This window comes from Manis javanica, chromosome 9, assembly GCF_040802235.1.
Source record: "Manis javanica isolate MJ-LG chromosome 9, MJ_LKY, whole genome shotgun sequence".
NCBI classification, from domain to species: Eukaryota; Metazoa; Chordata; class Mammalia; order Pholidota; family Manidae; genus Manis; species Manis javanica.
The window spans coordinates 125170868-125185082 of NC_133164.1; the positions used below are offsets into that span (position 1 = coordinate 125170868).

The following is a 14215-nucleotide window of genomic DNA, read 5'->3' on the forward strand; positions in this document are numbered from 1 at the left end:
TAACACCCCACCCCATCCAGATGTCACAGGAGTGCGGCCCCACCCCAAGAGTATCCTCGGGAGGCAGGAAGGAAGGTCCTGGTGGTGGTGGGATAGCAGAGTCTGGCCACTTGCCTCCTGCTGGGAGGGGTCATAGCTGGACATCTACCATGTCCTGGTGGTGAGGTGGACACCTTCCAGGTACGAGGAGGGCCCCCTGCCACGGGCAGTCACACACAGTGAGAGGACAGACCGCACCACTACTGATCACTGGAAGCATGAGATGCCATTTGCCTCAGATGATGGGGACTCCAGGCAGACAGAGGGAAGAACCCGATGACACAAGTCAGCAAGAGCCAGAGTGGAACTGTAGAAACAAGTAAAGGGCAGAAATCCTTGCAAGAGTTGAAAGAATAAACAGACAAATCCACAATTATAGTCAGAGACTCCCTCTGCCCACCCAACAATTGACAGAACAAGTTTGCAGAAAATCAGCAAATCAGAAAAACTCCACAGTGTGGTCAACCAATGGGGCCCAGTGGGTATTTCCAGAACAGCCAACTGTGGACATATCCAAATGTCATGGAATGCATACCAAGGTAGGCCAGATCCAGGGCATGCAACAGGCCTTAACACTCTTAAAAATGCAACTCATGCTGTGTGTCCTCTGACAGCATGTTTCTGAATCATGAGATCGAATCAGAAATCAGTATCAGAGAGACCACAGAAAAATCTGCAAACAGTTGGACAATAATCAGCACATTCCAGATGATTATGGGTTAAGGAGGAAATCTCTCAGGGAGAAAAGCCACGACCTGAGAGAACACTGAATCCCCGCCCAGTCTGGGTGCTTGCTGCGGCCAGAGGGAGGGCCTCACCAACTATGCACCCCGAAAGAGGAGAGTCTCACCAGCAGTCTGGATCCGGACTTCAAAAACCTGGAAAAGGTGTGAAACAAACCCAAGAGAGCAGAGGAAGGGAAAAATAAAGATAAGGGATTCAATGAAAGTGAGAACAGAACAACAGGAAACCGGTGACCCCTAAGAGCTGGGACCGGCAGGGAGCTCTGGTCTGCAGCCCTGGGCCCCTGGCCATTGCATCCCTGTGCAGGCCTGGGGGCCTGCCGTCTCCTCAGTTCTGCTGGGGCCTCTGCTCCCTGCCTGCCACTTTTGTGACGCTGTCACGAGTCCCTGTTAGGCCAAGTCTGAGCTACTGCCAGCATGCGTGCCCCCGCCCTGGACCCAGAGCCTCTGGGCTTCAAGAGCCTCTCTCTGTGGTTTGGTCTCCTCGTCCTAGAGCTTTCACGTGACACCACAAATGTTTTTGTTCAAAACACTACCAATTCCATCTGAAAAGCGTATCAGCATGGATGTGGCAGTTTCTGAGTTCCTTATCTGGTTTTTTTTGTACACAATTTTCATTTTGACACTTTTCCTTGAACAATATACCACATTATACATTGTAGTTTTTCGATGCTGATTGTTAATCTATTTTAAGTAATAAAATGTTCTGGCTGTACCAGATAAATATTTGAAATTGAATGTTGCTAGTAATTACCACCCTGAATGCACATCCTGCCCCGTTAGGATGTGGCTCCTGTGTCTGAGTGGTCTTGCAGGGGCCGTACGCTCACCCTAGCTAGTGTCACATCCAGAGTAAGCATGCTGAGCTTCCTGGACCCTAACAGAGAGTACAGAGTTTGTGGGAGCCTTGTTACCCAACACAACACAGAGTGTAACCCCAGCCAACTTTACATTTCCATAAGTGCTTTGTATAGATGGTGTTGAATTGCTAACCTCTAGGAAGCTGCCAGAAAACATTATCATTTATCATTTCCACTCATTTCCTGAGTGACAAAGCTACCATTTTGTCACCATCTGGACCTGTAAACAAGCTGTGACTCTTCTGCTTGTGTTTTTCCTTCTAAAATGAGAGCAGGCTCACCAGCAGTGCCCCCTCAGCACAGCACAGCCCCCCAAGGCCCGATGGCCAGGTCGTGAAGACTGCCAGTCGTGAGCTACCATGATCCTCCCCCGAGCGGCGCCTCCCCTAGACAGAACAATCCCAGGGTGCTGGGTGTCCCACATCCTGGGAAATCCCACTTTATTTGGCCAAGGACGCCACCCTGGAGGGGACACCTGTGTGGGAAAGCTGCTAGTCCAACCTGCCCCCAGCCTGTGGGGCATCCGGACTTGTCATGGTGGTGGAAAATTCTGGAGTTAGATTTTTTTTTTGAGAAGAGTTGGAGCTGGTAGGAAAACCAGATAAATTACTAGTGTCTTTCGGGTTGTAACTGGAACTGGAGTGTTCAGTCAAAGATGAAAAAGTAGTTTGGGGAAAAGAGATTATCCAATTTGTTACCAATTGTTATAGCTATTCACATACAGAAATATTAACTGTTCCTCATTTTTAACAGCAATTTAGAAAGTTGCTAAAAAAAGAAAACAAGCCCTTACTTTCAAATAATACTTAGAAATGTTTTTGTTAAAAAACCACTACTAATTACATCTAGAACGTGTATCAGCACAGATGTGGCAGTGTCTGAGTTGATTAACTATCTTATTTATTTTTGTAGGCAATTTTGATTTTGAAAGTTTTCCTTGAACATTATACACTGTAATTTTTCAATATTAAGATTGCTAATCTATTTTAACTAATGAAATATTCTAGTGTACCAGGTACATACCTGAAAATGAATGTTGGTAGTGATTATCACACTGAACATATATCCCCTGCCCCCACTCTGTTAAAATCTGAAGCTTCAGCCACTAATTGCAACCCACTCAGGGCCCAGGACCACCCTTCCACTGTGAGATTAGCCCGTCACCAGATAAGAAAACGCTCAACTGCTTGGTAGTACCTTATTATTTAAAGACAAAGCAATATTTCCATTTTCTGAAAAGTGCCCCTGGTAGTGATCGCCAGACAAGTGGGGAAGAAACTGCACATTTCAGCCCTTTCTTGCTGCTTTCAGCTAAGGACCACCTGCCAGGATGTGGGTGCCACAGCAGTGTGTCCCGGCTGTGCCATGGCCAGATGGGGTCCTTGGGACGTGCTCCCCTGGCATCTCGTCTGCCCTTCCGCACCCCTCATCACGTGTGCGGCCACGCCTGGGGCTGACTGAGCCCCTCCTCTGCCCGCCGTGAATGCGCACTGGAGCCCAGCACACCAGGGCCCCTGACATCTGGCGGTCATCACTCTGGCTGAAGCTTACCACCCAGTGCTGACCCTCATCCTGTGGGTCCGGCCAGTGTGGGAAATGGGGCCTCCGGGGGGGTTTTAGTAAATCCAAAGGACAGTTGGAGGCTTGTCAATCTTCAGTCCGACCATGTCAATCAAACAAAAGAGACCAGCTACCCTCTGGGAGTGACCTTCTGTGGCCCCTGCCCAGGAGTCCTGAGGACCATGGAAAGATGGGCCAGGGAGGCACCAGCAGGAGGCCCTGCACAGGACGAGGTGGAGAACCTGCTCCTGTCCTCACCAGTGCAAGCCGTGCCCTGGGAGGAAGGCATCTCAGACCCCTGAAACCATGTTTGTATCAGACAGGGACCCCAGAGAAAGTGTACCAGTAGGTGTGTGTGTGTACAGATACAGATAGATTCATTGTATCAGGGAGGCAGAGAAATCCCAAGACCTGCCATCTGCCAGCTGAAAACCCAGAAGATCCGGTGGTAAATCAGGAGGATCCGGCCGGAGGGCAAGAAGAGGCGGCTGTCCAGCAGAGGACCCGCCTTCTGCCTTTTCCAGTTCAGGCTGCAGTGGGTACTGAGGCCTCTTCACTCAAGCTGCTGATCCGAATGCAATCTCTTCTGTAAACGCCCTCAAGATATGCCCAGGACAGATGCTCAGGCTGACCTAAAGTCATACTGCTGGTCAGTACTAGTACCTGACCGGCGCTGAGTATGCTCAGGGGATTTAGAGGGCTGGCTCTGTGGGTGGGGTGACCCAGTGCTGCTTGCACCCCAGGGTTTGTGGTGGCAGCTTCTGATCCTGTGTGGATGCAGCCTGAGAGTCAGGCAGTGGACAGCTGTTTCATGGACTGACTCAAGTAACCAGAGGCTGGTGAGCTGTGGAGCACCTCCCAGTCCACCAAATGTGTTTCAAGTGAGGTGAAGGTGCCTTGAGCACAGGTCAGCAAGCAGGAGGCTCTGAGGTGGACACGTGGGAGTGAACGTGTGGTTCCAGGTCTTTCCAACCCCTTGAAGGAGCCAGGAGGGCCTTGGGCTTCACCCGAGTCTCTTTCCCAACACCCAGGGGCCCACTTCAAATCTCTTCCCCCTTCTCAAAGACCTGTGGCAAAGGTATGAAAGCACAGCTCTCCCAGGGCCAGGCGGGCAGGTTTCAGGACAGACCCGGAAGGAGGAGTCCAGGTGGTCAGGAGCCGCGGACACTGACGACCCATTTCACTGTCATGGTTCACATGGGATCTAAGCAAACATCCCCAACTAGATGAAAAACAGAATTTATTCTGAAGAATGTCCCATTCCTAAGATTCTGATTTTGGCTCCTAAAATACCTTTTTACAAGAGCAAATACCTTTTTTACTTCTTTACAAAGTGATGTTAAATCTTTTATTTTCCACTAAGTAAACAATAAGGAAGAGCCACATTTTTCAGGCAGATGTCCACCCTCCTCTTCCCCATCCCGTTACACATTTTCACTCACATTAAATTACATGTTTTCTCAACTTGTATTTCCAGATATCCACCACAGGAGAGATACAAGTCAGCCTCCTTGTTGACAAGCCAGCGTGGAGGTGGGTCATGAGCTTGCCTTCTTCCTGCCTCCCTCCCTCCCTCCCTCCCTCTGCTGAGACACTGGAAACTGGGCAGAGGCAGGTTCTGCCAGCTTCTCTGCACTGCCTCTCGCTTGGGAAGGCCGATCAGAGTAAGGAAACCCATGTCAGGCACTTATGTGCTCACACACACACATGACACAAGAGGGCTCCTTCGTATGAAAAGGCTTTTTGGAATCATTAGTGTGAAAACCTATAAAGTCACAGCTTTGTGGGGCGGGCTGACTGGCTGCAAATGCAGTCTGTTGGGCTTGCCATGTTACAGTGGGAGCCACCAGACAGGTGGAGGAGGCTGAGTGCAACATGCCGGGGCCCGCGGGCTGGGAGGCGCTGATCCAGCCTCCTGGGCCCCCAGCCAAGCTGGAGCAGGCCAGTCAACTCAGGGCGAAGTTTTCTGTATTCATCCAGGTGGTGAAGAATTATCTTTGACTGGGGTTCCCAATGGAAAGTCAGAAGTATTTTCATTTTAACTGCAGACGAGGAGAGCATTTATGCTTGCAGCTCCTGTCACAGAGCAAGTAAGAGCCATTTACAGCAGGTGCCCTTCTGCCCACCATTTGGTCCCAGAATAGCTGACCTACGAAGGCACAGCACACACAGCTTCTGTGCCTCCCAGGCCCAGGGCGAATAGGAGGCAGGTGGGGCAGGTTCATTGTCGGACCTCAGGACAGAGGGGAAGGTGGGTCGGACGTGGTGGTGTAGGGGGGCCTTACTCCAAGTGCCTCTGGGCGCTGCTGGGTTAGGGACAGACCCTTGGGCCCCAGGGGGATTTGTGCCAGGCAGTTTTGGGGGGCATCCTGGGAAGGGCTGCAGGGAGGCCCTTGGGGAGACCGGGGCTAGCGGGTGGCAGGCAGAGTATGGCAGGGAGGGGCTGCTGGGGGGCGGGCAGCAGTCCCCAAGAGACATGAGAGCAAGACGAAAAGGGAAGGTTCCAGAGAGGAGGGCTGGGTGGGCCCTGAGGACAGAAAGGGTTTCAGGAGGTGGGAATGCAGGGGACAGGTGCTGGGCAGAGGGACGGGAAGCACTCAGCCCTGCATGCCATGCCCCACCTTGGCACCTGCACGAGCAGGTGGCATTACAGGCTCTGTTCAGGACATGGGCTCTGACACTTAAAACAGATGGGTATGAACCCCTTCCTCTGACATCTAACTGGTGGATCTTGAGCAAACCGCTGGGCTTCAGTGTATCCACATCAGGGTAGTGACTGCACGTGTCTCATGGGAGAATGAAGTAACCCATGTGAAGAGCTGGGCACACCCACCGGCTGTCAGGGCAAGTGTCACTGTGTCAGGGAGTTGAGTGTAATTGCTGAATGTATGAATGGCACTTCTCAGGTCCATTGGGAAGAGTTTCAGGAAGGAGGGAGCCCGATATGGCCAGGAGGTCGTGGGGCTGTGGGCAACCAGACTGTGGGGCACTAGCCCACCTCTGCTCAAGGGCCCCATTTCTATTTTATGTGAATTTTGGGACAGGCACTTGGAAATCCACTCTGGAAAATGGACGAAGTTGCATAAAAGTAACCTTAAATAACTGAATTAGAAACTTTTAGATTTAGAAAATACAGAATCATGTAGAGTATCCATGATTATTTCCCGTGTTATAAGTATGTTAACTTTTATATGTATACTATTTGCTTTCAGGCAAGTTACTTTTCAGTAATTCACTATAAGCTTGATATTAAGTTTAAAAATTCATTTAAAATATTTTTTAAATCTAGAAAACCAGTAAAAATGCTTTAAAAATCTCAGAGTTCATAAAAATTAGCAACTCTTCCTGCTAAACCTGAAACCCTCTGTGAAGAATAGGAAAAAATGCCTTAAAATATAAAAGACAAAAAAAAAATCATCTGGTACATATACAAAACATTTTATTCCCTTAGTATCTGTGAACATCGTATTTGGGCATATCAGCAAACTGATTCCAAAGCTGAGACACGAGGGCAAAAGACCCAGAATAGGCACCTCAGTATCGAAGAAGAACAAGGTCGGAGGACTGACACCACGCAGCCATGTGGCCTACGGTAAAGCCACAGTAACAACACAGTGTGGGGCTGGGGAAAGAACAGAGAAACAGAGCCACAGAACAAATAGCCCGGATGCAGAGACACGAGAGGACGGGCAGCTGGTCACTGACAAAGGCGCAGGGGCAAAACTACGAGCAGAGACTGTCTCTTCCGCAAGCAGTGCTGGACAAAGTGGGCGTCCACCTGCGGACAGGTTAATCTGGATGCAGACCTTGCACCTTTCACCAAAATTAACTCAAAATGGTCCACAGGCCTACATGTAAACACAAAACCATAGAATTCCTAAAAGACAACATGGGGGAGAACCTAGGTGACCCTGGATTGGTGACAAGTTTTCAGATACAATACCAAAAGCATGATACATGGAAGGAAAATGGATAAATGGACTTTATTAATTTAAAAATGTCTATGAAAGACATGGTTAAGAGAATGGGGGAAAAAGACAAGCCAGACTGGGGGAAATATTTGCAAAATCTCGTAAGGAGTAGCTCACCTGATAAGTGAATGTGGTGAGGTGCTTTGCTGAGAGGAGTTGATCCCTCGAGCACACAGATGGCAAAGCCATGGTCACTACTTACAAGTCCATTCTGAATGGCCAATTATATCCTCAGAGGGTGGTTTGATTTTTAATGCTTTAGGAAGAAGTGATTTTAAAGCTCATTTTATTAACAGCAAAGAAACTTTGACTGTCTTTCCTGTCTAGCTAAACTTGGAGCCAAAGTCACCAGAATGTCACACCACCCTGAGGTGGAATCATTCCAGGCATGTCACCAAAGACCCTGGGTCACAGTGGGATGTGCACATGTGTGCACACGCACACAAACCTTGGCTGATGCCCTCAGTCACACCTGCAATCAAGTTAATAAGCATTTCATCTATAGCGGCTGCTCCTTTCACTGTTGTAAAGGATAAAATTGTACCCTCAGTCCCTAAAATCTGCCTCATGATCAACATCTCTTCATCTTTACTGGTCTTCAGAACCATCTTAAGAAATGAAGAAGGAATTCCAGCTGGGTGTCCTCCCAGCTGGGGTCCTGACTGACCAGCTCTGGACACAGGGACACAGGGCTCTGGACACAGGGACACAGGATATCCTGCATTCAACCTGGCTCTGCCCCTGAGGCCGGGAAGTAACATACAGGTTTGGCACTTGGGAGCCTTCCCAGGGAGAACCCGGGTTGGAGCACTGGGCGAGCCTTTGCCCCAAACAGGTCACAGAGAGAACTGTGAACCCGGGGCCTGGCGTCCAGCTTCCATAAGGGGGATGCCCCATGCCCTTGGCAGCCCTCGGAGAAGCTCCTCGCAGGGAGTGACTCGGGGGTGGCTGGCCAGGTGCTCAGGGCTGGGCGGGAACAGGTGGACCCCCAGCCTTTCCCTTTGGTGCTCAGCAACCAGGGTCCCTGGGGCTACAGCTCCTCCGCCTCCAGCACACCTACAGCCAGGGGCCACAGAAAACGGGAAGCTCCCACTCATACAATGCCCCAGTGTGCCCACACCGCCTGAGGTTTGCAAATATTTAATCCTCCCAAACCAAAGTGTAACAGATAAGGAAGCAGGCGCTAGAGACGAACTGACGTGCTGTGGCCACGTGGCTGGTGAGCTGAGGAGCACGTGTGAGCACCTCCACATCTAGGACTGCCGATGAGAAGTCTCTCAGGGAGCTGGACTGGAAACAGCTCAAATCTGGGTGCTGATCTCAGACAATGAGCTTAACTAAAAGTACTCAGAGCCACAGGTAAAGGGCCTGGACTCTGCCTACCCTCTCGTTTCATAGGATTTCTGCCCTTCCCCAGCCTGCACCATCCTGCAATCAGACAGTTGTACTTCGTATTGCCATCCACACTCAGGCACCACTGAGGGCTGGGGTGTGTGTGCTACCGAGGCCCTCCTGGTGGGCCCTGGGGCGTCCAAGGAATGGAACTGGTGTCCCTCCCAACTGGAGTGCTTTCTGACACTGAGACACGAAGGGCAGAGGTGCCGGCGGTTCTGAGGGTCTGAGCAGCACCTCTGATGCCCAAACGGGGGCAGTTAGGAAGCTGCCTGGCTCTGCTCTGCTGCTGAGGTCTGCCCATGGCAGCCTCGCAGTTAATGACAGAAAGACTGCCGGCCTCACGCCACCAAGCCGCGCTGATTTACACTGGGCTCCTGAATACGGGGTGACTTGAGATGCTCAGCAGAATCAAGGGAAGAAGAGCATCCATCAAGTCAGAGAGAAGTCATCGCTTACTGGCCCTGCCTCCTCCCAGATGCTGCTGAACGCCCCAGGGTCACTGTCGCCTCCAGGAGGAGCGGGGTGGCCACGTGTCCGCCCTGCAGCCCTGGCTGCACAGCAGGGCTGTGATTCAGCCTGTATTTTTCGGGACACTACAGCGGCTCCAGAGAGGACAACTGTAATTGAAACAGACAAAAATAGCTGTTGGCAGAAAACCCCACACTTAGAGCAGCCCTTGTTCAGCAGTTCTCACGGCTGGCGTCCAGCACCCTCGGCTTGGCCTGCACCCCAGACCGACCAGCCTCTTTCCTTCCAAAGGAGACGGCAGAAGCCCTACACAGAGGCCTGGGAGTGTCAGCCAGGCCTGCACCACTGCCTGGTGCAGCCGAGGTCCTGGCGGTCTCTGCGCCTCAGGCAAACGAAGCCTCCTGGCGCCTGTCAGCTGCCCTGGCGTGGCAGTAGGCCTCTCTCAGTGGAGGGCCGATGTCCTGCTCCCCCAAGCCGACCAGACATGACTTCAGGTGTCGCCCATCACTGCACTGACAAACTGAATGCCAACCCTGGAAGAAGCCCACTGGGGGCCATCCCTACCCAGCATGACCACAGAACAGCACCCTGCCCAGTGTTTTGACCCACAGTTGTGGCTCGTGGGAGTGCGTCCCTCACGGGGTCCTGCTCTGCTGGAGAGAAGAGCAAAGTGCTGAGAAGAATTCATCTAGTGCGAAGAGGCAGGACAGAGGCTCAGTGCCAAATGGAATGCTTCAAGGAGATGTTTTAAACAGCTGGATAGAGATGTCACATGGCATGCGATTTACCTGCCATAGCAGCCCGTTGTCACTGTGTGCAGCTCTGCAGTCTTGGTGCATTTACAGAGCCACGACACATCACTGCTGCTGCCCAATTCCAGAAGATTCACATCACCTGGCCCATTTACAGTCACTCCTCCCCACCCCAAGCCAAGGGTGCAACTTTTGCTAGTTAATTCATGCAAATACAAGCAAATGTGAACACAGATTCTTATTCTGTCCCGTTGTCACAGAAGGTAGTGCATTATATGCACCATTTTGCACCCTGTGTTTCCTACCTAATATCTATTGAAGACCCTGGATTTTGAGAGTGGAACAAGTCATCTTCTTGCCATTTCTGAGAAGCTGCCTGGCACACCAACAATCTGGGGCGGGGGCCCTGATGCAACCTCTGTGGGGCTGAGTCAGGCATGCATCTGTCTCCTGTCCAAATTCTGTCACCAAGGAATTCCTGTCCGAGGACCTGTCCTCAGTTTCCCCCCCAAGGCAAGCAGAAACTAACCCGTGGGCAGCTCTTGTGCAAGTGCCCAACATTCTCCTGCTGACCACTCAGGATGGCTGCCATGCATCTCTCATCCACAACTCCAGCCGAGGGAGAAGACAGAACCAGGGCCCAGGCAGACTGGGTCAGAACCTGATGGCTGTGTGGCTCTGAGACGCTGGATAGCTGCTCAGGGACTCAGTTTGGCCCTTTGTAAAAGGGACAGGCCTCCTCCCAGAGCAGCTGTGGGATGAGGCTCCATGGACTTACAGAGGGGCAGGTAGGAGGGCGTCTGCAGGTGGGAGGTCCCCTTATGAAGTCTGCAGGTGAGGACGCCCACTCCTCCACGACAGCTCTGCAGCCCTTGGACTCTAATCCATACAGCAAAGTCACCATCCTCATACAGGGAGGAGGCTCATTTTATTTACAAATATGACAGCAAACCCTGCTTCCGCGTGAAATACACAGTCCTTAGGCTCGCTTCCCTGGCTGCCTTGGGAACACCTGTGTCACCAGGTGGGCCCTGGCACAGCACCTGCAGAACAACCAGTGTAGTACCAGGTGGATGGGGATTCACAAAGTAACTGAAGGTGAAGAGGACATATTAATCTCAGAAGCACCTGGCAATCGGCAGGAACTCCCCAGGAACTCTGGGAGGGTCCAGAACTCGCAGGTCCATTGCCTTCTCACGCCCACTGGCCACTCCCTACGACCACAGAGCAGCCCCCCAGCACCAAGACCAGCAGGGCAGGAGGGAGGATGAGGAAGAAACAGGCAGCACAGGGCTGTGGCGAGGAGGGTCACCAGCCCCAAAGCTCCCTATTTCCCTGCTATGGTCCCAGGTTCTCTGCTGACAGGGAGGGAGCTGTGGAAGCGGCTGTCCGTGGCCCCCTCACCTGTGTCCAGGCAGTGGGAGAGTGGTGTCTGTGGCAAGCTGCTGCACTGGCAGGGGAGGCCTGGGTGCTGCCAGGGGTCTCCCACTCCCAACACATGAACACACACAGTGGCTGGTATCACAAGAGGCCATGTGCTTCCCAGCCTTGCCTCACCACTGTTCAGAGAGGCCCTGAGCCCGTGGGGGACAAGTTTAGGGCAACTGACACCTCCGATGCTCTGACCTGTGCTAAGGAGCTGGCAGAGGCTTCTTTCCGGGGACATTTAACTTAGGATCCCCACATGCAAGCTAAGGTCTGCGACACTTGGTTGCCGCCGACATCCTCTGTCCAGGCACGTTCACTGCACAGGAACCACGTTTGTGCATCCAGACAGATGAGGGTCAGCCCTGGATATGATGCCTCAACAGCAAGTGATAGTTATTTCCCTCACCCTTTGATTTGAAATTTCTAACAAGATCATAGACCTCTATCAGCTATAAATGCACCCCATGACCATTTTATAGGAATTTATGCTTACAGGTACAAAGCTACTTTTTGGAGTTTGACTTTAACTCAACATGACACATAATGTTTTAATGGGCCCAGTTTCAGCTGGGAAGATGAAAAAGTTCACTACATTGATGGTAGTTGTACAACGTTGTGAATGTGCTTAATCATACTGAACCATCCACTTAAAAATGGTCACAGTGGTTTTATTATTTTACTTTAATTAAAAAATTAACCTTCATTATACATTAGCATGTATTGTGCTAGTCTCCTCCTTGACAGCTGAACAAGGGTCAGCACTCCTGCCCCTGCCCATCCCCACTCTGTCCCCAGTGGGAGGCTGCGGTGTATAGCCGGGCAGGACCAAGGGGCGTGTTGTATTCTGCATCCATGCCCCCCTCCAACAACTCAGGAGTAAACAAGTTCAGATCCAGCTGTCAGCCTCATCCTAATCCTGTTAAGTGCTACAAAATCGTTCCAGACTTGTGAGAACTGGGGTACCAGTGGAGTGTGCTGACTCATTTTCCCACAGGAGGGGATGGAAAGTACAGAGATACAGGGGAAAACAGGAAGACGAACCACTGTGAAAGAGGAAATCCAAATCTGGCTTATGTTTCTGGAAAAGAAAAAAGTTCACGGTGGAAATTTTTCTATCTCTGGACTCCACACTGGCACAGGTGACTCACTGGTGCAGTGAGCTGCAGCACGCCAGCACACCCCAAATGCACAGCGTCCTAAGGAAGGGTCTTCCTCCATGGTAGAATGACATTGTCTTAATCACTTGCTCGGTCCCCATGACTGTCCTCCGGAATGAGAAGCCCTTTAAAACAGAAGTGGCCACACGGAGTTGTGCACCGTGCTGCAGGAGAGCAACCACAAGCATTGCTGTGGGGTTTCCTTCCATGGAGCTGCACCCAAGGTCCAGCCAATTGTGGGTCACTGGGCCACCAGTTCAATTCCAATTCTGGTTCCAGATCAGTTCCAATGAACTAAGGCTAGTTAATCAGCTCTGAGCTCTAGCCACAGAGCATATTCGCTACAGGGGAGTGCATGGGTCTCACTGCCTCAGTGCCCCTCTCAAGGTGCCACATGAGCCCTTACCAGTGGGTGTCGTGAATAAATCTCAAGCAGCTGTTGCCAAGCACTGTTTCCAGAGTGTCCGGCCTTTCCCGAAGGTTCAGTTCACCATGTGCAAAAGGGGAGCAATCACACACTCGATTCGTCATGACCGCACATGATGACCAGAAAAGTCCTTGGTCAGCAGCGACATGAAGCAAGTGTGATTTCTGCAGGTAGGAGGCATCTGTGTGTTCTGAGGCAGTGGTGCACAAGCCTCTGCTCCTCCGTCCCTGGAGAAGCTAACAGGCCCACCCCAGGTCTAGTTCCGCGCGCTGTGGTGGGCTTCGGGATCAGCAGCAAGCCCCTCCCCTCCCCCTGCTCTAGTGAGGGAGGTCCCCAGCCACGGGACTTATTTCTAAGGAACTAAGGGATGTTAGGGAGAAACGAGAAGCCTATATCTAAGTTGGGGGATGATACAAACAGACACAAACAAAATATGAGGTGTGGGCCTGAGGGCCCCCAATGTGCATGATTAGGTGGGCAGGGGCCACTGGGGGCCCTGAGCTGGCTGGGGTCAGACTGCCAGCTGCTCTAGAACAAGATATCTGAGCAGAAGAAGTGGGTAAGAGGCAGGAACCCAGTGTGGCTCCATGTTAAGTTCCACGGGCTGTCCAGTGGGGCCAAAGAAACACAGAGAAGGGGTAAGGCAGGCATGACGTGGAGAGATGGTCAGCGGCGCTGGAAGACAGGATGGAGATTGGGAGGTAAAGGAGGAAGAAAAGTTGGAATGGAACAAAGAAGCAGACATCTCCAGAGCCCGAGTCTAAGTGCCTCGGATGCAGGTGGGACCAAGGTAGCTTCAGACAGGGCTTTGGAAACTGTTTCTCTACAACAGAGCATCTCCTGCCTCTCTAGCTGCCTGTTGGGGATGATCCCCTTCTGTTCTCGGGCGAGTCCTGTTGAGTCCAGATCAGAGATGCAGGACAGGCTTTGGGCGAGCCCGCCTGGATTTCTATCCACTCTGTCTGCACACCTGTCCTCTTGAATGAGAAGCCCCTTTAAACAGAAATGGCCACATGGAGCTGTGGAACCTGTCACCACGAGCATCATGAAGGTCTCTGTATGGTATGCTTCCACAGAACTGCCCTGGGGCCCAGCCCCTCCCTCGTAGGGCACTCCACAGGGCCAACACTGACCACAGGCTCTCTTCCGGCAGACCTCATTCCTTGTGAAAAAGATTTCCTCCCAAGTGCAATGGCCTTTAATTGGGTTCAAAATGACCAGGAACAAGAACGTAAATAGCTTCCCCAGCTCGGTTACTCTAAGACTGCAGCTTAGGCACAGACCAAGTGGGCGAGTGTGCAGGCACGAGGAAGGACTTCCCTGTGTTGAGTGTCCTGGAGCTTCTTTCTAGCAAAGATGCCTCAAATGCAAAATGCTTATGAAAACACAGTTTAAGATTAATACCCATGAACTAT

The 14215-nt window shown here is 51.6% G+C and overlaps 1 protein-coding gene and 1 long non-coding RNA gene across 6 annotated transcripts in view; one reads left to right on the plus strand and one right to left on the minus strand.

The window, feature by feature from the left end:
* Positions 1–14215, plus strand: part of LOC118970417 (uncharacterized) — a 70755-nt gene that overhangs the window by 20083 nt on the left and 36457 nt on the right. For all 5 annotated transcript variants that reach the window (XR_012121292.1, XR_012121295.1, XR_012121294.1 and 2 more), the window contains one exon: positions 4680–4735. This is a non-coding gene — a long non-coding RNA (uncharacterized lncRNA). The remainder of the gene's footprint in view (positions 1–4679; positions 4736–14215) is intronic.
* The window catches only part of PARD6G (par-6 family cell polarity regulator gamma), a 59631-nt gene that overhangs the window by 8721 nt on the left and 36695 nt on the right, over positions 1–14215 (minus strand). The window lies entirely within an intron of this gene.